General features: G+C 39.7%; 1 pseudogene; it reads left to right on the top strand.

Annotated features, from left to right (window-relative positions):
• The first annotated feature begins 11,162 nt into the window (after positions 1–11,162).
• Positions 11,163–16,254, top strand: LOC131922004 (small ribosomal subunit protein eS26-like; annotated as a pseudogene).
• Positions 16,255–22,455: the final 6,201 nt, after the last annotated feature.

Raw genomic sequence — 22,455 nt, 5'->3', positions numbered from 1 at the left:
TTTGTATGTATGTTTTCAGGGCTGATTGACCAAACACTTGGTGTGCTCTTCCCTGGAGGCTATTTTTCCTGCTCTCAGCATTTCTTAGTTGCCTGTAGTTCCTTGTGTAGGGCTGAGTCCCCATCTACTTTGGAGAGTCTATTGGTGTTGTCTTCATTCAGCTCATGCTTGGGTAGTCATATTGTTGAGACTTTATGGGCATAGGATGACTAGGAGACACAGTCTCTCAGCAAACTCTCTGACCTTCCAGCTCTTACAATCTTTGTGTCCCCTCTTCCGTAACGTTCCTAGAACCTTTGGTGTGGCAGTGTTTTGTAGAGGTATCCCCGTTAGGACTGGGCTCTGCAACTCTGCATTTTGATTGGTCATGGTTTTCTGTCATGAGCTCCATCTGCCGATAAGGGAAGTTTCCTTGATGAGGGGTGAAGACTTCATTTTTCTGTGGGTCTAAGGACAAGTGTTGCTGGTTTAGTAAGAGGCAGTTGTAGATTCTCCTCCAAGATCTATGACTTCACTAGTTCTGCAGAGTTGGCCAGGATTCCAATATCAAGCCCAGGTTCTCTTTTGTGGAGTGGATCTTAAGTCCAATTAGAGAGCTGTTGGTTACTGCCAAGATATGTGTATCACTATCGTACCCTTAGGGTTAATTTGCATTTTCTTAATAATTAATGCTGTTAAGGATTCTTTCTACTTATTGCCCTTTGGCCATTTGAATGTTACATTTTGAGAAATATCTCTTTAAGCACTTTGTCCACTTTTAATGAGGATATTTGTTTCCTTTGGATTTAGTAATTTAAGTTTCTTACATATTTTGAATATTAGCCTCAGTTTGACAGGCTTGTTCAGAGGAACTGAAATGATGGAATGTATACACATTATAAAAGAGGATTTGTTACATTTTCTCTATGAATGTCCTCATCAGCACACCTCTCCTAGGTGATTCCATCCATTCTGGCGGTCTTCTTTCTCCTCTGTGGTTGACTTTGCTGTATAGAACCTTTTCATTTGATGAAATCCTATTGGGTTATTATTACTTTGGTTGCCTTTACTTTTGTTTCATACGTAAAAACCCATTGTTCAGATAAATGCATCAGGCTTTCTTCCAGCAATATTACAGTTTCATTTCTACTTTTAAGTTGCTCTTGCATTTGGAATTGAGTTTTCTCTGCAGTATGGAATAAAGGCTTAATTTAACCCTTTGCATGGGAATATCAATTTTATAGGCAGCATTTATCAAAGAGATTGGTTTTTTTTCCTCATAATGTGTTCTTGGAATCTTTGTCAATAATCAAATGACTATCAATGCAAGGATTTACCTCTGAATTTTAGTATTTGCTTTTAAAACAGAATACATACGGATTTTCCAAAGATGTCATAACAAAATGGCACAAACTAGATAGCTCAGATAGCTCAGTGCAAGAAAAATTTATTTTGTAAATTTACTGTTATATGAAGTCTAAAGTCAAGGCTTCATCAGGGCTTGATTCTCCCTGGAACTCAGGAAATCCATTGTTCTCTCTTCAACAATAGATAACCTCCCTAGCAGGAGTTGTACTATAAAGCAGAAGGGCCTTGGATTTAATAACTGCTGAACAAGGGAGAACTTGTGTTATACTGGGGGAAGAATGTTGCTTTTATGTTACTGAGTCTGGACTGGTGGGACAAAACATACAAATACTCACAAACCTTCCTGAGGCCCGCTACAGACCCCCCCTCCCCCCATGCTCCTACGCCTTGGTATTCAAATCCTCTAACCCTTTGGTTCCTTTCCCTCCTTGGCCTCATCCTAGCTATTAGGACCCTCTTTGTCATAGCCCCCTGCTTCAATTTCTACAGGGACAGGTAAGCAACATCATCAGGATTGCCACTAATCAGGTCCTAGTCCAATACAAATGGAGATGGATGATTTTGGTGAATCCTCCTCCTTATTAAAAAAACAGAGGGGCAGAGTGGGAGCTGTGGGTCTGGCCTGAAGCTAAGGAGGGGTCAAAGCATGCCTAAAACCCGGGATTTTCTCATCCTGAGAGAGCAAGAGTTTGGCTAGATGTGTTTTTCCCCTCTTCCCATTGTCCAGGTGCCAGCAGACCCCAGCATATAGCAACTGATAAGCTCATGTGTCTCCAGAGCTACAGGGAATGGTGGCTGCTTATCTGACCACTGAAACATCCATGGCTGGACGTCCTATTGCCTCATAAAGTTCCTTCCCCTGGTCCTTGTTACCCCGAGTATGCAAATAAAGCACCCTCAATGTTCTTGCCCCAACCAATGACATACCACCATATGGACCTAAGTGTGTCTATTCCTCCTAGAGTGTAACTGCACCTTGCCCCCTCTGAATAAACGAACTGTCCACTGACAGCCTCCCAGGTGTTTTTTCCTTGTTGCTAGAGTTTTCCTGCCTGGCCCACAGTCAGGACAAATCTCTGTCATCTGCCAGTCCCACAGCCGCTCAGACCCAACCAAATAAACACAGAGACTTATATTGTTTACAAACTGTATGGCCATGGCAGGCTTCTTGCTAACTGTTCTTATATCCCAAATTAATCCATTTCTATAAATCTATACCTTGGCACATGGCTCATGGCTTATCGGCATCTTCACATGCTGCTTGTCATGGCGGCAGCTGGCAGTGTCTCTCCCACTCAGTCTTCCACTTCCCAGAATTCTCCTTTCTCCTTGTCCTGTCTATACTTCCTGCCTGGCCACTGGCCAATCAGTGTTTTATTTATACAGAACCATATCCACAGCATTTTCTCCTGCTGTATTCCACCCATGCTCGACCCTGTTTCCCATCCCTACCACGCTTGGACAAAGTGGGGACTCAATCTGGCAGCATTTAACATTTATTTGTCATGTGAAATATTTTAACAGGTTTTTCAATTCAGTCATAGGAATTCTTTTCTTGATAATGGCTTTGCGACAAGATAACAGATAGTACTGTAGATAGGAAACGATTTTACCTAAAGTACTTCATAATGTGAATCTAACAAAGATATCAACAGAAAATGTACATTAAGACTGGCAGCTTTAGACACTTGGAGTCTAGAAGTGATCAGAGGTATAAAAGGAACGTGACAGTTCATTGTGGTGGGTACTAGGGTTTTATTCTTTGACTTTTCTGTTATTTTTCCATTGCTTTATACTGTCATAGTGATTTAATTTAATCAACTATTTTCAGTTTTTTGTATTCATAGTTATATCACATTTGGAAAAGGTATAATGTGAGGAATGTGCACTGTGCATATTTGTTTAATTTTTTTGAAATTTCCTAATTTTAAGGACTTTTCAACCATATGACTTGAAATTTCCAACCCATTTGCAATGTCATAAAGCACTTAATATTTTTAATACAATTCCAAGTTTATGGGTTCAGGAGTCTAAACTTTACAACTTCAGTTCTGCGTTAGTAAACAGCAAACTGAATTATTTGAAAATAACAGGAGTTGGCTGGCATTTGAGACATTCCATGATGTTCCTAATAATTTTTGCTCAGATGGTGTTCAATATGGCCCTCATTTTCAAATGTGTAAAGTTAAAAAAGGAAGTATTTGAGGTCAACTAAAATCAAATAAGAATAGTTCTCTTATTTATGACTGATGCTACCAAGTCAGTATTACAGAGAGAATAAATTCCCTTTGAGGGCAACACACAGTGAGCTCATGGCAAAGCGAGAGATGGGGGCTGAAGCTCAATGTGATTAGATGAACAGAAATTTTAGATGAGTATGAGTTATTCCTCTTGTATTAGTGAGAAAGAACAGAGCTATACAGTCCTGCCACCCCAGGTTAACTGGAGACTCTGTGGTATGATCTTATTCAGTTCTAGACTCTGTGTCAAGTCTGCTAAAATATCTGATAAGTTTAATTTATTACTTTATTAAAAACAGTCACATATATTCTTTAGTCACATCTAAATATTGTGTGTTTGTATGGACAGAACAACAGTAAACTGAATTTCTGTTTACATATTTCTTTAATATTTACTGTCCTTTATGAAATAAGTCTGCATCATGCTTTTTGATGCATTTTTGAAAACATGATAACTAATAAGAATCTAGATATAATTTCCAAGTTAATTCTACCTCTGAATTGTAATGGGACTATAATATTCATAAATCTTTTAGAAAAGATATGTGCTCAGATATTATCACCGCCCCCTGCCTGTTTTCAATATACATTCAGCCTATTAAATTTCTCCTGTGGCTCTCAGTAAATGGTGGAGTGGAACCCTGGTGGCTGGCAGAGGAAGAGAGTCTCAGAAACTACAGTGGCATTCTGATAATTAGTTCATGACTTTGTACATGTGGTCAGTGGTAATATATCTAATCCCTTTTAGTACCGGCCAACTTCAAATAATATTTCCAAATTGAAATACATTAATCTCTTTGGTCTGACTTTACTAAAATGTATTTATGGAATAGGTTAATTGGAGCCACCACATCCATGGCTGTGAACCAGTCATTTAAAATGATATAGGTTACATTAGCTCATGGTGGAGCAAAGCAAATTGATTTTCCAGATCCAATGACCTACTAATATTTGGTATCTGTGACTGAAGAAATGCCTTGGGGATAGAATGAATCTCATTATTGCCAGTATTGACAGAAAAGATGGAAGAATGAAACAAACAGAAGTGGCCAGGCTGATGGAAGAGGGAAGAACTGCAATGTGTGTTGGGAGAAGTTGAGGAGCCTAGAGTGGTTTGAAATCATAGAGTCCATTTATCATGGATCAGGGTGGGTTCGAGTACTCTCCGTTTTGGCCAGACATCCACAGTTTTCAGTAGTGGTCTTCTTGGTTACAAATTGGCAGTTTTATTGAATTTGATGGAAAACTAGCAATATGAAAAGCTCTGTGCTTAGGGGGAATCCCTGGCTCCAGTGTGAGTCAAGTGCATGGACAGCACCCATTCTTGCTTTCTCTTCTCACTGGCAGTCTTTAGAATGCTTCATGTTTCGTGGTATAATGTTACTAAAATTAACTTCAGATTTCTCAAAATGTTAGTTATTTTTTTCCAGTTTCTACTGTAATTCACATTCTATCAGTGGGGTGCCTGATGGCAGGCAGTTATACACCCCTAAAGGGTATTGCTAAGTGTCACCTTCATGTGCCTTTTTCTAGTGCCGTGTGTCTGTCCTTTACTCTTCAGTCCTGCCTCTTAACTTGCTGCTGTGGCAGGTGCTGGAATTCAGCTGACTTCTTGGGCTGTGAGTTCTTTCTCTAGGGAGGAGGGATTAAAATCCTGTTTTTTGTTCATCGAAGTCTGCTCTAGAGGAAGCAGAGCTTATTCTGGTCTTCATAACTGGTTCTTTCCTCTAGCCATTCATTTTTTTTTTTCATGTACTGAACAGGTGTTTTGAATATATTCTATCATCATCATCATCATCATATCATCATCATCATCATCATCATCATCAATCTTCTCCTCCTTTTCCTTGTCTTCTTCCTTTCTCATCCCTCCCCACCCCCAGCTCTTACTGAATCAACACTGCTGTACTGAAAAGCCTTGGTGTTACCAAATGAGAAGTTAGGACACATAGGCACAGAAACACCAATGATCTTGTCTTTTTATTGGGTCTCTTTGCTTTTTGCTATGGAAGTCACAATCTTAAACTTCACCAGATAAGAAGCACAGGAAAACTAACCTAATAAACAAACATCCCAAATATTTCTGGCTCATGTGATTCGAGTGTACTTGGATGGCACTGGTGATGATCGACACTTCTTATCACATTTGCTGTGAGACAATGAATATTCCAAATGCTTTGCTTTAATTTTTATAACAAATGTATGGAGAGTAACTACCGTTGCCATTCTGTTAAGTCGAATGGAAGAGAAATGTGACACAGAAGTTTAGGAAACTTTCCAATATTAAACAGCAGGCGATGAAGCTGTGACTCTATACCCAGCAACCTGGTTCTAGGGATGTTTCCACAGATACTAGACCATGCATCTCACAGGAGATTGCAGGAAGGTTTCCTATGCAGAAGTGCATCTCTGTCACATGGACTAAACAGAAGTTTATCTTGTTCGAGATTCCACGTCTAGCATTGAGCACCTAAATGAATGAATAAGCAACTGAAATGGCGGCTAGTATTTGTAATCTACCAATTTTTATAAAGTATAATTCTCATGTGTCAAAGCCTTGGTTCCAGGATGACACTACTGTGTAGTAGTGGAATTTTTAGAGGTGGAGCCTAGTGGTCTATCTCTAAGTCATGGGGAACATTGTTGAAGAGGAGGTGGCACACTGTCTCTGCCTGTTTTTCTTTCACTTTCTGGTCATGGAACGTGTGGTTTTTGCTTTACCATATGGTTTCTGAATGGTGTGCTGCCTTGACAAATTCCCCCAAAGCAATGAGAAAAAACAAAATAGACTTTCTTGCTTTGTAAATTGATTATCTCAGGTGTTATTATAATGGCAGAAATTTACATGAGATAGCTTTCTATATTTCAATATTACAAACATAAAAACTCAGCCAGGTTATGCCTGAAGAGGATTATTTGATTCTTGGGTCAGGCACTTTAGAGACAAGAGCAGAAGGACCAAGATGAGGTCATTGGACAATAACTCTGGGAGAATTCCTCAGTATTCCTGTTGTTAGAGTGATTCTCAAGTATTTCTGGACACCAAATGCATTGAAAATTTAAATAAAAATTAAATCTAAGGAAAAAAAGGAGGTAATAGACTTAGACCATCTCAGGATGCTAAAATTACTTCTAAAAAGCACTAGTTGTAATAATGATAATAATTCTGCTTCTTTCTAGTTCTTATTTTTTTAAAAGTCTCCAGTGGAGAGTAACAAGAAAGGACAGGTTAAATTTGGAATAGACTTTTCCCAAATTAGGATGCCTTGCTTTTCCAGTACTCCATATAGATGTGAAAGTTATAGAGGAAGGTAAAAAACCTGAAACTATAATTATGCCTTTACTTTTAAAGATTTAATGGTGATTCTGTTTTGAAAAGGGCTTTAATCCATGTGGTCCCTCATTTACGCCTTACATTTTATTTGTTTGGAATAAAGCATAAATACAGAAGATGGGATAAATTTTGATGAAAATGAAAACAGTTAAGTGGTCAGTGACAGAGCCTTAGGGAGTATTTTCTGTTCATCTGTGTGAAGAGAACACGCATGAGGCTAGGCTGTGAGCCAGGGGTCGTCTCCGTAGATGCTGTCCTGCACTTTCCTCTGCAGATTCATTCAGTAGATTCAGTCATGCACTATCCACCATCTGTCTCATTCTCCATTCCCACAAATTCTGTGTCATCACCAGGGAACCATCTCAGAGCTGGGGACACTGGAGGTGCTGGGTGCTAAAATCATAAAAATAGAGGCATTTAAATGGTCATTCTCCCAAATTGACATTTCCTTTTCTTTATGAACAACCAATAGCAGAGTGTGGTCACAGGAGGAGAGGATCGGCAGTGTGTGATAGGAGTCATGGTAAACAAAGAGAAAACATTTCAATGTCTGCTGCTGTCAGCACTTCAGGTTTACCTCGTTTTCTTCCCTGCACTCCATCCCATCAAGATGCTTCAAGATGACCATTGTCATAGTTTCCTTTATCACAGTTTAATGACTTGGCATCTCTTCTCCCACTTCCCAGTGTTTTTTCTAGGTGGGAAATTACCAGCCTGTGTTGGTAACAGAGAGAGGAAAAGCCCACGTGTCTTTCTAATCTAGTCTCATCCCTTCTCCTTCTTACCACCTGCCAGGGGTATATAGCCTCGCTGTTATCACTTCTGCTGAATTAAACCTGGAGATGACTCTATGGCATACATTTCCTTCCAGAAAAACATCAAAAACAGTTTGATTGGCCCCTGGCATAGCATTGAGATGATGGACAGGGTTTCAGTTCAGTATCACCCTCTCTACACGGAGCCAACCATGTGTTATGACTGCCAAAAAATACAAATAAGTGCTAATGCAATGCACGACATTTCCCTCAGCATTCTCATTAAAGGAGTTTGCCTACAAACAAAGCTAATGATAGTTATTATACAGATTAAATTATGTTTATCAAATTATTCAAATAAATTAATAAAAATTACACCATGCTGGAATTTTCTAAGCATTCAAAGGGAGGAAGTGCAGGCATCACCAGTTGACAGTCCTGCTGAGTTTCAGTGTGGAATTCCAGAATTTAGTATTCTTTATGAACTGCAGCAGTTAACGGAGGGATTCTACTGACCAATCTGAGTACAGAAAACATTGAGTGTTTCTAGAGCCTGTTCAACACTTTCTCCATAAGTGGGATAGGAAAAGCAACTTGTCATTTTAAGCATGCAGAATCTGGACTCCTGTTCATTTAATACTGAAGCGTAGAAGCTCCACACAGAAGGCCAGTTTCAGACAACCTACTTACTACGTGTCAGTTGTAGACCATATCTCTCAGATATTCGTATGTTGAAGTTGCAATTTCCAGTGTGACAGTGATTGGAGATGGGGCTGATTGGGCTTAGTTAATGTATTGAGAGTGGAACCCAAATAAAGGGACTGCTCTCCTTGTAAGGGGAGACATTGCCGAGCTTTCTCTCTTGGTCCCTAGGAACACATAAGGAAGAGATGCCATGAGTATCCAGGGAGTTGGCAGTGCCTCTGAACCAAGAGAAGAACTCAGAATTAAATCTACCTTGCTAGCACCTTGATCTTGGCCTTCCCCCTTACAGATATTTGAGGAATAACTTGCTTTTGTTTAAGTGTGCACTCTATGTATATATTATTGTAGCACCCGATCTGACTAGGAAGCACTTTTATCTTGCTAAATCTCACCGTTACTAATTTTGTAGATGCCCATGAAACCTCATGATTTTCTTTTTAAATCATTATTTTGTGGATGAGAAGCAAATGTTAATTTAGTGCCTGCTTTGTGCTAAGAAGTGTGCTAGATGGCAGAGATATAAAAATGAACCCACTATATTCAGGTCACTCTTATTTTCCTAGAGGAATGAGTCACATAAGAAGATAATTATAATGCAATTTGATAAATGCTATAATAAAAGTATTAAGCAGAGATCTGGAAGCACTAAAGAGCTCATTTGACTTGGGGGAACTCAGGAAATGTTTCACAGGGGAGGTGACATGGATGACTGTTTTAAGTGATTGCACGTGATGCTTGTAATCTGTGCACCAGGATTTACTCAGGAAGATGTGGCTCCCAGAAGGAAGGAGGGCATTCACATAAGCAGTCGGCAGCAGTTCTTGGGCTGTATGCCCAGCCTTCTGCTGGGTATCAACCCAGAGCTTCCACCTACACTGAAATCTCTCTAGGAGTTTTTGTTTTATTGAAATTAAATTCTTTTTGTAAATAATCATTTCAATTGACGTTTTCATATAACGCATTTTTATCATATTACCCCCCCCCAAGGCTCCTAAGTACCTCTTTATCCCCCCAACTTTGTGTGTTCTATTTCCCCACCTCTCTGTCCCCCACTTTCTTGTGTTGCTTGAATATTTTTCAGTGTCCTGGAGAGTGGTTGACCTACCAGGGAGTTACACCCTTAAGAGAAAACTGACTCTCACTCCCCCAGCAGCTATGGAATGCCAAGAGCTCCTCAGCTGGGGTGGTATTTCATGTCCACCAACCCCTTTTCATGCTGGGATTTTATCTGGCTTGAGCTGGTACAGATTTTTTGTATGCCATCACTACCAAAGTAAGCTCATATGTGTATCTGCCCTGTTGTGTCCAGAAGACACTGTTGAAGTCACCCATCATATTCAGCTCTTACAGTCTTTTCACCCCTTCTCCATCAGTGATTACTAAGCCTTGGGGGAAGACTGTAATATTGTTGTTCTATTTAGGGCTAGGCATTCCCCACAGTCTCTTATTTTCTAAATATTGACCAGTTGTGAGTCTCAGTATTAGTCACAATCTGCTTCAAGAAGAAGCTTCCCTGATGAGGGTTGAAAGATACACTAATTGATGGGTAAAGATGTAAGTCATTAGGAGTCATTTTAATACTAGGTCCAGTTATCAGAATAATAGTAAGAGTTAACCTAAATTCTTCATTTCTAACCCAGAACCAATCTTTGAGAACAAAATCTATGGATATATCAGAATGAATTAAGTGTATTTAATAAGTATCCTTACCTATGATATTTACGCACTCTGATTAGCATAGCCATGCACTCAGGATACAAAGAGAAAAAAAGCAGGCTTTCTCACACATTCTAGTCTAGATGAACCCTGATATCAGATGCCCCACACATTTCAAAACAACATATCCTATTATCATCCAATTTTTTATTGTAAGTAAATTTAATCTGCTCTACTTGCTTTGTGAGTAATATGATTTTTCTTTTTCTCTTGATTAATAAACAAAGCATCTCTGTTTTGTTAAACTAGTGGAGTTCTATTTAACTTTACCTTCAAGATCTCACAGTCAGTTAAAATAAAACCAGGTGGCACAGCTCAAAGCTTGGTATAGAGTTACTGAGAAATAATGTCTCTTCTAATAGCTTCCTTCAATTCAAAATTCCAACCACTTTTCAGACATCAGTTAATGATAGCCAATTTCTACCAAAATTAATGAACATATAATGAAGATTAACATACTCTAAGGGCCCTCCCTAGATTCAAGGCCAACTCTTCCTTCTGCTTGGAAGCATCTAATTTGACCTCTTTACTGCTCTTATTCTATAATTGAGGAGTGTCAAACTTACCTGCCCTGAAATTTCTGAGGAACCAGCAGAGATGTTAATCAAATGTTTAGCACATAAAATGTGCCAAATAACAACTATGTGATCGGCCAGGTAGGAGCTCTCTCTGGAACATCTGTGGTGCCTGACCCTTCCTGGGATGCTCTTCTTGACAAATTATGTTATACTGCTTCAGTGCACATGAAGGAGCAACAAGATATAATGTGAATGATTGAAGCCATTTTTTAAAAAATTCACCTTCTTATTTAAAATAGGAGTGAAGAACACTGGGAGTGTGTTACTACAGTGGCTGATGAAATTTGAGGAACATGGTTGCAAATGACTGCACAGCATCATAGAGAACAAATGGAGACTTTCATTCATTTAAGGAGTTTCATGTCCCTTGACATAGCTGTTGTACTCATGAACTCAGTGCAGCTGTGATTTTTCTGTACAAAACATGGGTCCTACATAATGTACATGATGGGTCCTACAAGCCCATTTTTAGGATAAGGTGAAGCCCATGGAGTCCTACTCCTCCTTGTGGGAATATTTACAAGCAATGATAGACGGGACAAGAAATGCTGTTTTCGTCAGTCATATAGCCAATAATCGCTATGGTAAATATATGGTAAATAAATTTCACCTATGCTCGGGAAAGTGTGCTGGCTAGTTTGATGTCAACTTGACACAAGTTGGGTCTTCTGAGGAGAGTGAATCTGGATTAAGAAAATGCCTCCATGGGATTGGCCTGTAGGCTAATCTATGGGGGATTTTCCTGATTGATGATTGATATGAAAGCACCCAACCCATGGTGGGTAGTGACAGGGGTCTATAAGAAAACAAAATTGAGCAAGCCAGGACTAGCAAGCCAATAAACAGCACTCTTCAATGGCTTCTGCTCCAGTTCCTCCCTCTTATTTTCTTCTCCTACTTCCCTGTGTGATGAAGTGTGACCTGAGACTTGTAAGATGAAATAATCTCTTTCCTCACAACATAGCAACAGAACCCTATGACAGCAAGAAAGTCTAATTAAGCTCAGTAAGTCACATAAAAAAGAAAGTATCAAAGTAGGAAGGGGAGGCTTGTTTGGAAGAGGAGTTCCATGGAGGGGTTGCGGGGAGGAGATAAGTGGATGGGGGCAGTGTGCAAATTATGGAAATTCATTTTATAAAATTATGAAACTGTCAAACAATAAAAGTTTTTTGAGTTCTTTGTATATTCTAGTTGCCATTTGTCTCTCTGATACATATCTGGCAAAGCCAGGAAAATAGAAATGGACCATTAGAGGAATATAGTAAGGGAAGGAGAAGAGTAGAATACAGGTAATGAAAATAGAGAGGGGGATATTGGGAGCAGAAAGGTTCAGGAAGGGAATGGGATGGGGATGGGAAAGGAAGGGTGGCAGAAGGGTCAATAAAAATAAGGGATATATGAAAAAAACTATATGGAAACCTATGATATTGCAACCCAAGTACAAAATATAATCAGAGGACATAGTGGAACACATCTGATATGGAAGAGCGGGAGGTGAATACTGGAGATTAGAGGTTTAGGTGAGGAGAGGAGTAGAGTCATGGTAGAGAGATTGAGTAGGTGCTAACCAAAATCAAGGATGAATACGAGGCCTTATGAAAAATCATGAATCTGTAAACTAATTAAAAATATAATTTAAAATGGAGTTTGAAAAGAAGTGCTGTGGGATGTTCTGTATGTCACATGTGTTGCTAATTAGTCAATAAATAAAACACTGATTGGCCGTTGGCTAGGCAGGAAGTATAGGAGGGGCAAGGAGGAGAATAAAGCTGGGAAGTGGAAGTCTGAGTCAGAGAGACACTGCCAGCCGCCACGATGAGTAACAGCATGTGAAGATGCCGGTAAGCCACGAGCCATGTGGTGAGGTATAGATTAATAGAAATGGATTAATTTAAGTTGTAAGAACAGCTAGCAAGAAGCCTGCCATGGCCATACAGTTTGTAACCAATATAAGTCTCTGTGTTTACTTGGTCGGGTCTGAGTGGCTGTGGGACTGGCAGGTGAGAGAGATTTGTCCTGACTGTGGGTCAGGCAGGAAAACTCTAGCAACAAATGGCGTCCAACGTGGTGGCAAGAGTTTCCACCTAAAAACTGAGAAAAAAGATTCTAAAACAGAGCTAAAAATAGTTCCTAATTGTCTCTCTCAAATGAGCGGCAGCTGCTGGTTTCAGCTACTGGTGGGTTCCTGGTGTGCGTGCTCAACCTGCAGTGTGGCAGGAATCAGGCCTCTGCAAGTGGCACATTAAGCTGCGTGGTGGATTTAGCCTTTGCAGGTACAAAACAAAAAAAAGAGGTTTTTGGGCTACACACTGCTTGGATAAAAGCATAGACCCACGATAGCTCCCAGAGCTGGTGGTAAATGTAGCCATGTTGGGAAGCTGAGGTGGGCGGAGCCAGCAGCCACAGCTGCTGCAGTTTAAGGCAATAGATTCACAATAAGACAGATTCAGATGTAATAGTTTACAATGTGTGTAAAAGATACGTAGGCTTGAAAGAGACAAAAAAGGTGATATATAGAGTTATAGAAACAAATACATAGTTTTAAAAAATAAAGTCATTAAAGAGACAGTAAAGGTAGTATAAAAAATAAGCCACGTAAAAATGGATATTACACAGAGAATCTGGATTGTGTTGTCTTTGGGATTTTTAACTGCAGAAAAACATTTGATTGTAAAAGCTGTTGAGTTATGCCAAAATGTATATTTTAAAGGTACCTTGACTTCAAAATTTGGATATAAGGATATGTTACTTTGGAAAGGAGTCTCTGCTTTTGTTCCCACAGAAAGCCAAAGGCTATGGAATTGTTCCAGATTAAGATACATCAGGTTTGACCAGCCAAGACCCCCTGAAGGTCTCCGATGACACCATGGCCCAGATGATCCAACATCCAGAATGGTTTGAAGGCATCTGGCTCAGACGATACAGCCTCATGGACTATTCCATAATTCTAAAATTTTCTTTGTTTCCCCATAAGATACAGCGCCCCCCTCCAGCAGGAAGTAGTAAGAGAAGCTACGCCCAAATTCCCAAATTATATGTAATTTTACTTTGTTAAGGTTAAAACCTTCCTTTTTGGAAAAAAAAAGGGGGGAAGTGCTGTGGGATGTTCTGTATGTCACATGTGTTACTAATTAGTCAATAAATAAAACACTGATTGGCCGTTGGCTAGGCAGGAAGTATAGGTGGGGCAAGGAGGAGAATAAAGCTGGGAAGTGGAAGTCTGAGTCAGAGAGACACTGCCAGCCGCCACGATGAGTAACAGCATGTGAAGATGCCGGTAAGCCACGAGCCATGTGGCAAGGTATAGATTAATAGAAATGGATTAATTTAAGTTGTAAGAACAGCTAGCAAGAAGCCTGCCATGGCCATACAGTTTGTAATCAATATAAGTCTCTGTGTTTACTTGGTCGGGTCTGAGCGGCTGTGGGACTGGCAGGTGAGAGAGATTTGCCCTGACCGTGGGTCAGGCAGGAAAACTCTAGCAACAAAGAAGTACCCTGTATGGATGAACAATGCTGCTTTTAGGGAACATGGGTAATTAAATGAAACTCACAGAGCCAGCGGCAGTCTACCTCATTATTGAGTTATTGATTGGGGAGTCCCTAGAGGTATCCAAACAACACAGACTGTTGCCATTGCTATTGGCTACCCATCATATGTAGTTGGTAGGACATTGTTGTTGAAGACACCATGTGCTTTGGATGTAGGACATAGAGAAATAAGTCTTGGACTGATCATGAAATTCTCTCCCTGCTGACTTACTTCTACCAGCAGGCACTTCGTAGTCTGCAGGGGGAGTAAAGACACCCATGGTCTTATTCAATGCTGGATTCTGTATGCTACAATATTGACCTTCTAGACAATATATACTCATTTATTCAATAGTGGCATAGCTACAGTGGATCAACCTTATGATTGAATTAAAGGCCGGTTCAACAGGAGAACATTCATGCCTGCTACTGTAAACTCAATCAAATCCCCGTGCCTGGGAGGTCTATTAGAGTTTCCCTAAATTTCATTTCTGTCAAGCCAATTTCTAAATATTCACATTTAGTACCTTAAATTTGTGCAGCTCTCAACCTTCATCTTTGAAGTTCCTATGGCAGTGTGCAGTGGTTAATACAGAAGTTCACAACTGGTCAAAGTGATAAAAGAATATGTAACTGAGTGCTCAGCCACAGGTAGGACATCTATTCTAATCTCTTCCATCCCAAAGTTCAGGACACAGCATGAAAGAAGGGCCAGAAAGACTGTACGATACAGGTGACGGGGAAAAGTGTTGTGAAATTCTGTCCATTTGTTGCATAAGAACTCACAGCAGCTGTAGTTACCTGCACAGGATCAAGTGTGTTAAAATTCCAGCATGGCCAGATAAAGGTAACCTGAGGCCCCATCCTGACTGAGAGGCCATTAGCAGTTGTTTTCTTACTGGGGTGAGAAGTCACTCTTCTTTTTGGGGATGCAACCACACATAAGTTGTTCATGTCCCAGTGGTTGCCCCCCGACACATGCACATAAATAGACAGCACTATGTGTAATAAGTTCTGTTCAACAAAATCAAAGGCCATGAAGTTGAGAGAGATATGTGCTGGGAAGGATTAAGAGATGGCAGAGGGACAGAAAGGAGGGAGGTGGATATGATCAACATCCCTTGTATTCATTATGACTGCCTAGACATAGCTTGACAAGGATGACATGAATAGACATGTTAATGTGGATGAGGGAATGAATGCCCAGGAAGCCTCAACCCTAGACAAAAAACAATAGGCAACAAAGAAATGCTGAGATCAGGGGAAATAAACAGTCTGTCTTAAAGAAGGGCATACCAATTGGTCATCCAATGCCAAATGGTAAGCCCTGGAAAAAAATATATATACATACACAAGTAACATAATATAGACAGGGGAGGGAGGTTGTATTTATATATTTAAGAACATATGTATATATATACACACGTATATTTATACATATATGTAACAACAATTAAAGAAAAGAGAACATGAATTTGAAAGAGATCAAGAAGGTATATGAGAGAGTTTGGAGGGAGAAAAGGGAAGGGGAAATTATGTATCAATCTCAAAAATTAAAAAATATGAAAAACTTCAAAGAATAGTAATAAAAGTTTGCTTTCAGGTCTTGGCTCCAAAATGGCAAAAAAGAAGAAACAATAAATGTGCAAAAAGGGGACACAGCCATGTACAGCTAAATTTCTCCACGAACTGTGCCCAGTGTGTGCCCAAGGACAAGGACATTAAGAAGGGTGTCATTAGGAACACAGTAGGGGCTGCTGCCATCAGGAACATATCCAAAGCAAGTGTCTCTGACCCTCATGTGCTTCCCAAACTCTATGTCAAGCTGCCTTGCTGTGTGAGCTGTGCCATTCATAGTCAGGAATCGACCTCGTGAAACCTGAAGGGACTGAACACCCCCTGGAAGGACTGAGCACCCTCTAGAAGGACTGAACCCCCTGCAAAGGACTGAACACTCCCTGGAAGGACGGAGCATCCCATCCACAGTTTAGAGCTGCTGCTGCTGCAGAACAACCTCCACCAAAGCCCAAGCAAGAGGTGGCTACATAAGGATGGAAGGAAAAATAACTTGGAAAAGAAATGGAAGTTATACTTTAAAAATAACAATAACAATAACTATATATATAAAATATATTAAATATATTTTATTTATAGATTATAATTATAAATTATTTATTTATAAATTATAAATAAATTATAAATAATATAATAAAAATAACCTGCTCTGTATGATCATAACTGCTTTGTGGATTATTTAGAAAAATTAGCTGTATGCTTGATTCTATTGGTAGTTTAGAACTTTCTTTCTTCAATTTCATTTCCATTCTCATACCTATTAAACTAATATCTCTCTATTGTTCATTGTAGTTGATTATTTCCTGGTCCCCATGCATCCCTTTCATATCACTCATATACCATGTACAAGTTAGTCTTCATGCATCAGCCAGAGAGATTGTCGAGGTAATTGTGAGGACTGAGTGGAAATCCCCACAATGTCTCTTCATTGAGCATGACACCATAGGCAGCCTTGGGAGCCACAGTTAAAAGATCATGGCTTTGCTGGCTTCTTCTTAGTGCCCCAGCTTTGTTTCCAGTCACTTTCCTTTTCTCACTATTCCTCCAAGCCATTTTGTATCCTGTATTTTTTTTAAAATACCTATCTTCTTTTCACATTTCATCAGGAATGGGCTGCTGGAATCAGAGGTAATCACAAGAAGATGTATTTTCCTGAAGATACAAGTAAACGTAGAGACAGTTTTTTACAATGTGAGATGCCTCTGAACCCATGCTACCTGGTTATTTTGTGTTAATTCAGGCCCCAGATGTCCAACAAATATCAATTATACTTAGAGTATTCCATTGCTACAGCTACAGTAATGCAAGTATATATGATTAGCACTGGTAAATATTTCTGAAGAGCTAGAGAGATTTGGGGAGTGGTGGTAGATATAGGAAGATTATGGTTTAGAGATGCAGTGTCTCCTAAAAAGGCCCCTGAATCCTATGTGTGGCACTCTTGTGAGGTGATTGAATATATTGGCTATAGCTACAATAATCTGGATTCTTATGGAGTACATACTTAAAAATGGAATGGAATCACATGAAGTTTTATTTTTAAGTGGGAAGAGCCTCTATATCGATTTCTATAGTGGCTGCACCAATTTACATTCTTACCAACAGTGTATAATGTTTCCCATCTCCCCCTGAATCTTCACCAACAATGGTTGTTTTTTGATTATAAACACTATTTTATTTCTCTTTTTAATGTTGATAATATTAAAAATGTATTTTCAACTATTTTTAAGGATGATATTGGTATTATAGTTTATTGGTATTACAAATTATTGAGGCTGAAGAGATAGCTAAGTGGTTAACAATCCTTACTGTTTTGCAGACGACCCTGTTTATTTTCCTAACATTTACATTGGGCAACTTACTGTCCTCTGTAACTCCAGATCCAGGGCATCTGACACCCTCTTCTGTGGGCACCTAAATGCATGTAGTACACATGCATATACTCATGCATGCACACACACACATACACAAACAAAATCTTAAAAGTGTTTTTTTAAATTTATTTTTTGTTATATTTTATTTGTCTATTTGAGAACTTCATACATGCATTCAATGTATTACCTCCTGCTCCCTGCCTCCAATTTTTCTCAGACACCACTCTGTCCCCTTTCCAACCTCATATCTTCTTCCTTTTTGCTTTTCTTTATGAGTCACTAAGACCAGTTAGGGCTGCCACTGTGTTCATGAGTAAAGGACTGTTTGTGGGACAGTCTTGTTATGCAGCCCAGATTTGTAACCCTCCTGCCTTAGCCTCACAAATACTCACGTTTGCCATCATATCCAGCTCAATGTAGTTATCAGTTACATTTCTCTGAGAGTTCAAGATGTTGAACAATTTTCCACATTTTTGGTCATTTATGTTTCCTTACTTATTTTCATTTCATTTCCACCATTCAATGCTTGGATTATTAACAGGTTTGGTCTTTGACTTTGTGTTCCTTATGCTCCCTGGATGTTAGTTCTGTATCTGGTGAATATCTAGCAAAGAGTCTTCTCATTTTGTAAGCTATAACTTGACTCTGTTGCTGATTTCTTTCATGTGCAGAAGCATTTAAGGTTATGTAATTCCATTTACCAGGTCTTGTTACTCTTTCTGTTGGTGAGTTCTCTTGAGAAAGTCCTTTCCTAGGCTAATGTTAGTGTGGTTTCCTCTATAGTTTGGAAGTTTCTGGTTTTACATTAAGGTCTTTGATCCTGTCCAAGTTGATTTTAGTACAGGGTAAGAAATAATTCTCTAGTTTAGTTCTTTTCTGTGTGGATATCCAGCTTCCTCAGCACTATCGGTTAAAAGAAACCCATGTTACAGAGCTTGCTCTGGGCACTTTTGTCAAGAAAGAATCAATTTCTAGATCTCCTATCCTATTAAGTCATTCTATGTGTCTGTTACTGAAAAACTATAAGGACATAGAGGTGTCAGTCTTAGAACGACAAGCAGATTCTCCCTTGCTGGCCAGCATTTTGTGATGGAAGGTGCTAGGCAGGCTGCTGGGAGAGAAAAGACATCCTGTGCTGGAACTTGCATGCTGCAACACTGACATGCCAGGCAAGGTGCACCCACCGGCGCAATAGTGGTATGACTGTTTATGTTAGCAACCAACTGTGCTCTTTAATGGAGTTAAGGCTCATTCCACTGGAAGGAACTAATGGCTGGTGCTCTAAACCCTGTGAAAACACAAGGGCTGGGAAGAAAGTCATAGGCCCTAGAAAAGAACCTTTTGATATTGTTTTCCTGAATGGTCATATTGTCAAACTGCCTTCTAAATATTAACAGTTGTACCCATAGATTCATGATGTTCTTAATCTTGGTTAGGAAAGCTTGTTATGGCAGTGGGTAGCGGCTAATACAGAGATATAGAACTGGTTCAAGTGCTGAGAATAAATGACTGAGTGTTCAGCCACATAGAGGACATCTACATTAACACCCAGGCTCAATTCAGGAAGCATAATGAAAGAGTGAAAAGAATATAAGAGCTGGACAATCAGGAGGAGTGGTATGAAATTATATCCTTGAAATGACTGCCGAACACACGAACTCACAGAAGATCTATCTGGTTATCTACCCAAGACCTGGACAAGATCAAGGGAGTCAAAAATTCTAGCATGGCTAGAGTGCTCATCTCTTGAGAAGACTGATTATCCCTCTCTCATCAGTCCTTGGTTGCCTGTAGCTCTTGTCTAGGAGGGGGGGGCCCTTGAAATTTCCCCTTTCTACATTAACATGTCTATTAGCATTGGCGTTGTTTGGGGCTTTTTATGGAACCACGTTGTTGGGGTAGCCTGGGCATAGATTTCCTATCATTTCTAGGATATACAATCTCACAACAGACTTCTTGTTCCTTTGGCTCTTCTGATCTTTCAGGCCCCTCTTCTGCAATGTTCCTTGAGCCCTGAAACCACACACATACTAACAACACTAAATAAACTCGGCAGATTGTGTTTACATGTTTATGCATACATGTGTATGTATCAATAATAAAGGAAAAGAACCCACACATTTAAGTGAAAGTGTTGTGGGATGATCTTTTTGTATACTGTAAAGATAAATCTCTGCCTAAGGTGCCTTCTGATTGGTTTAATAAAGAGCTGAATGGCCAACAGCTAAGCAGGAGAGGATAGGCTGGGCTTCCAGGGAAAGAGAGGAACTTGGGGTGAGAATCTAGGCATGTAGGATGCCAAGGAGGCACTGAAAAGGTTAGACATTTGGTACCGAGTAGAGGTGACCAAGCCGCATGGCAGAACATAGATTAATAGAAGTAGATTAAGTTATAAGGGCTGGTTGGGGACAAGTCGAAGCTAAAGGCCAAGCTTTCATTATTAATAAGAAGTCTCTGTGTCATTATTTGTGGGCTGGCAGTCTAAGGAAAGCCTGACTACATGGAAGTATGGGGAGCATGGCTTTTTCTTTTGCATGCCATTTAGATCCTTTTCCTGACTAGTCACTCTGACCAGGACTTTCCGTCCTATGTTGAACAAAAGCAATGGGATTTAGCATTCTTATCTTGTTCCTGGTCATTCACATTTGAGTATTATGTTAGTATTGGGTCTTCAAAGGTAACACATACTATATTGAGAGTATGTCCATTTATTCCTCATCTGTTATATTAATTTTAAAACCTAAATGGTTGTTGATTTTTGCCAAGTGCTTTTCCCCCATCTTTTAAGATGATTGTGCAATATTTATCCTCACTCTGTTAGTGTGATTTATCACATTGATTGATTTTGGTATGTTGAATCATTCTTGTATCCCAGGCATAAATCCAATTTGGCTATGATCTATGATCCTTTTGATGCATCATTGAATTATTTGATGATCTGTTGTTAAGGACTTTTCTATTTGTTTCATCACAGTTATTGGTCTGTTGTTTTCTTTTCCTACAGTGTCTATTTTGCTTTGGCATCAGTGATTCCTGCCTCAAACAGTGAGTATGAAAATCCTCTCCTCTTCAACACATTGGGAAGAATATGAGAGAGCCTGACATCAATTCTTTATTTTGTAGCAATGTCCCAGTGAAGCCGTCTAATTCTGGGCATTTCTTTTAGGGGAGGCTTATTAATGAGCCAGCAGACCGGGCAGTATACTGTGAAATCATGTCTCCTAGAAAGGAAGCTACACCTACCATATAGCAACAATATGTCTTCCTGCAAGACCCAAACAATAATAGCACCAATTATCCCAGTTACACATAACAATTTTTTTAGATATGTTATTGTCACTTTTAATGTCCCACTAAACTCCTCAGTTTCCAGGCGTTTTGTATGAATGAGCCTACCACACATCTCTTGAGAGGCAATTTTTTTTTTTTTTTGATTTTTCAAGACAGGGTTTCTCTGTGTAGCTTTGCACCTTTCCTGGAACTCACTTGGTAGCCCAGGCTGGCCTCGAAGTCACAGAGATCCGCCTGGCTCTGCCTCCCGAGTGCTGGGATTAAAGGCGGCCGCCACCACCGCCCGGCCCAATTTTTTTTTTTTTTTTTGAGACAGGGTTTCTCTGTGTAGTTTTGGTGCCTGTTCTGGATCTTGTTCTGTAGACCAGGCTGGCCTTGAACTCACAGAGAACCATCTGGCTCTGCCTCCCAAGTGCTGTGATTAAAGGCATGCTCCACCATCACCCAGTCTGAGAGGCAGTTGTTAAGCTGACCTGTCTTCTTTGGATCCACAGTACCACCTCAGATGCTAAAGATCTCACTTTTGCTTTTCCTAAATTAGAGCCCTGAAATATTCAGGTTTCTGCCTTTTCTTGCAACCCTAGTGTCCAGAAAGCTGTTTTCATGGGATTCTTTTTTCACTGTTTAGAATGGCATTCTAAGGAAGGGTTGGGAAAGGGCATATGGAGCAATCAGGTTGCCTCTGGGCCATTAGAGGAGGATTCACAAGCAGCTCCTGGGTTGTTTTCTAGATGGAGTTTGTAGGGCAATGAGCTTGGTTCACATCCTGTGTTCCATACTTCCAGCTATACCAATCACTGAGGTATGCCAACCATCTCAATGTTCTGGGCTGTTTAAAATAGAAGTGACTAAATAAAATAAAAGTATATTCATTGCACTCTTACATTCCCTCATGGGGAGATAAGAGAACTATTTCTTGTCACTGAACTGTGTGGCTTTTTAGGAAGAGTGATGTGAACATAATGATGTTGTTACCTCTTCCATGTGCCTATTCTCAGATTAAGATTTTATTCCAAAAACATGTTGTCACTTCTCTGCTAGACTTTTCAACTCCCATGAAGCTACTCTTGCCCATGGGTAATTGTTTCTTGTAATTGGTCCATCTATGGAAAGATGATGATAGAAAGCTCCCATCATGACACATTATTGATGCTATCATTCTTTTTCTGTCTTTTAAATATTTAGGTTAAAAAACTGATATTAGTGGCTTTCTCTTACCTTCTTCATGTCAATATATGAATGTAATGGTTAATAATAAATGTCTTTATTGGGACTCATGGCTGAGTGTATATGTGTTAGTTGATACTATGAGTGCATTGACACTTTCCAATTATGGTCAAATAGAAGTATGTTACCAAGGTGCCTTTCGGGGCAACTTGTCTTTCCTTTAAATCACAAGTATCTAGTTCTTTTTTTTTTTTTTTTTCGAGACAGGGTTTCTCTGTGTAGCTTTGCGCCTTTCCTGGGACTCACTTGGTAGCCCAGGCTGGCCTTGAACTCACAGAGATCC

The sequence above is a fragment of the Peromyscus eremicus genome, chromosome 11 (genome assembly GCF_949786415.1).
Source record: "Peromyscus eremicus chromosome 11, PerEre_H2_v1, whole genome shotgun sequence".
NCBI classification, from domain to species: Eukaryota; Metazoa; Chordata; class Mammalia; order Rodentia; family Cricetidae; genus Peromyscus; species Peromyscus eremicus.
This window is presented reverse-complemented; position numbering and strand designations above follow the sequence as displayed.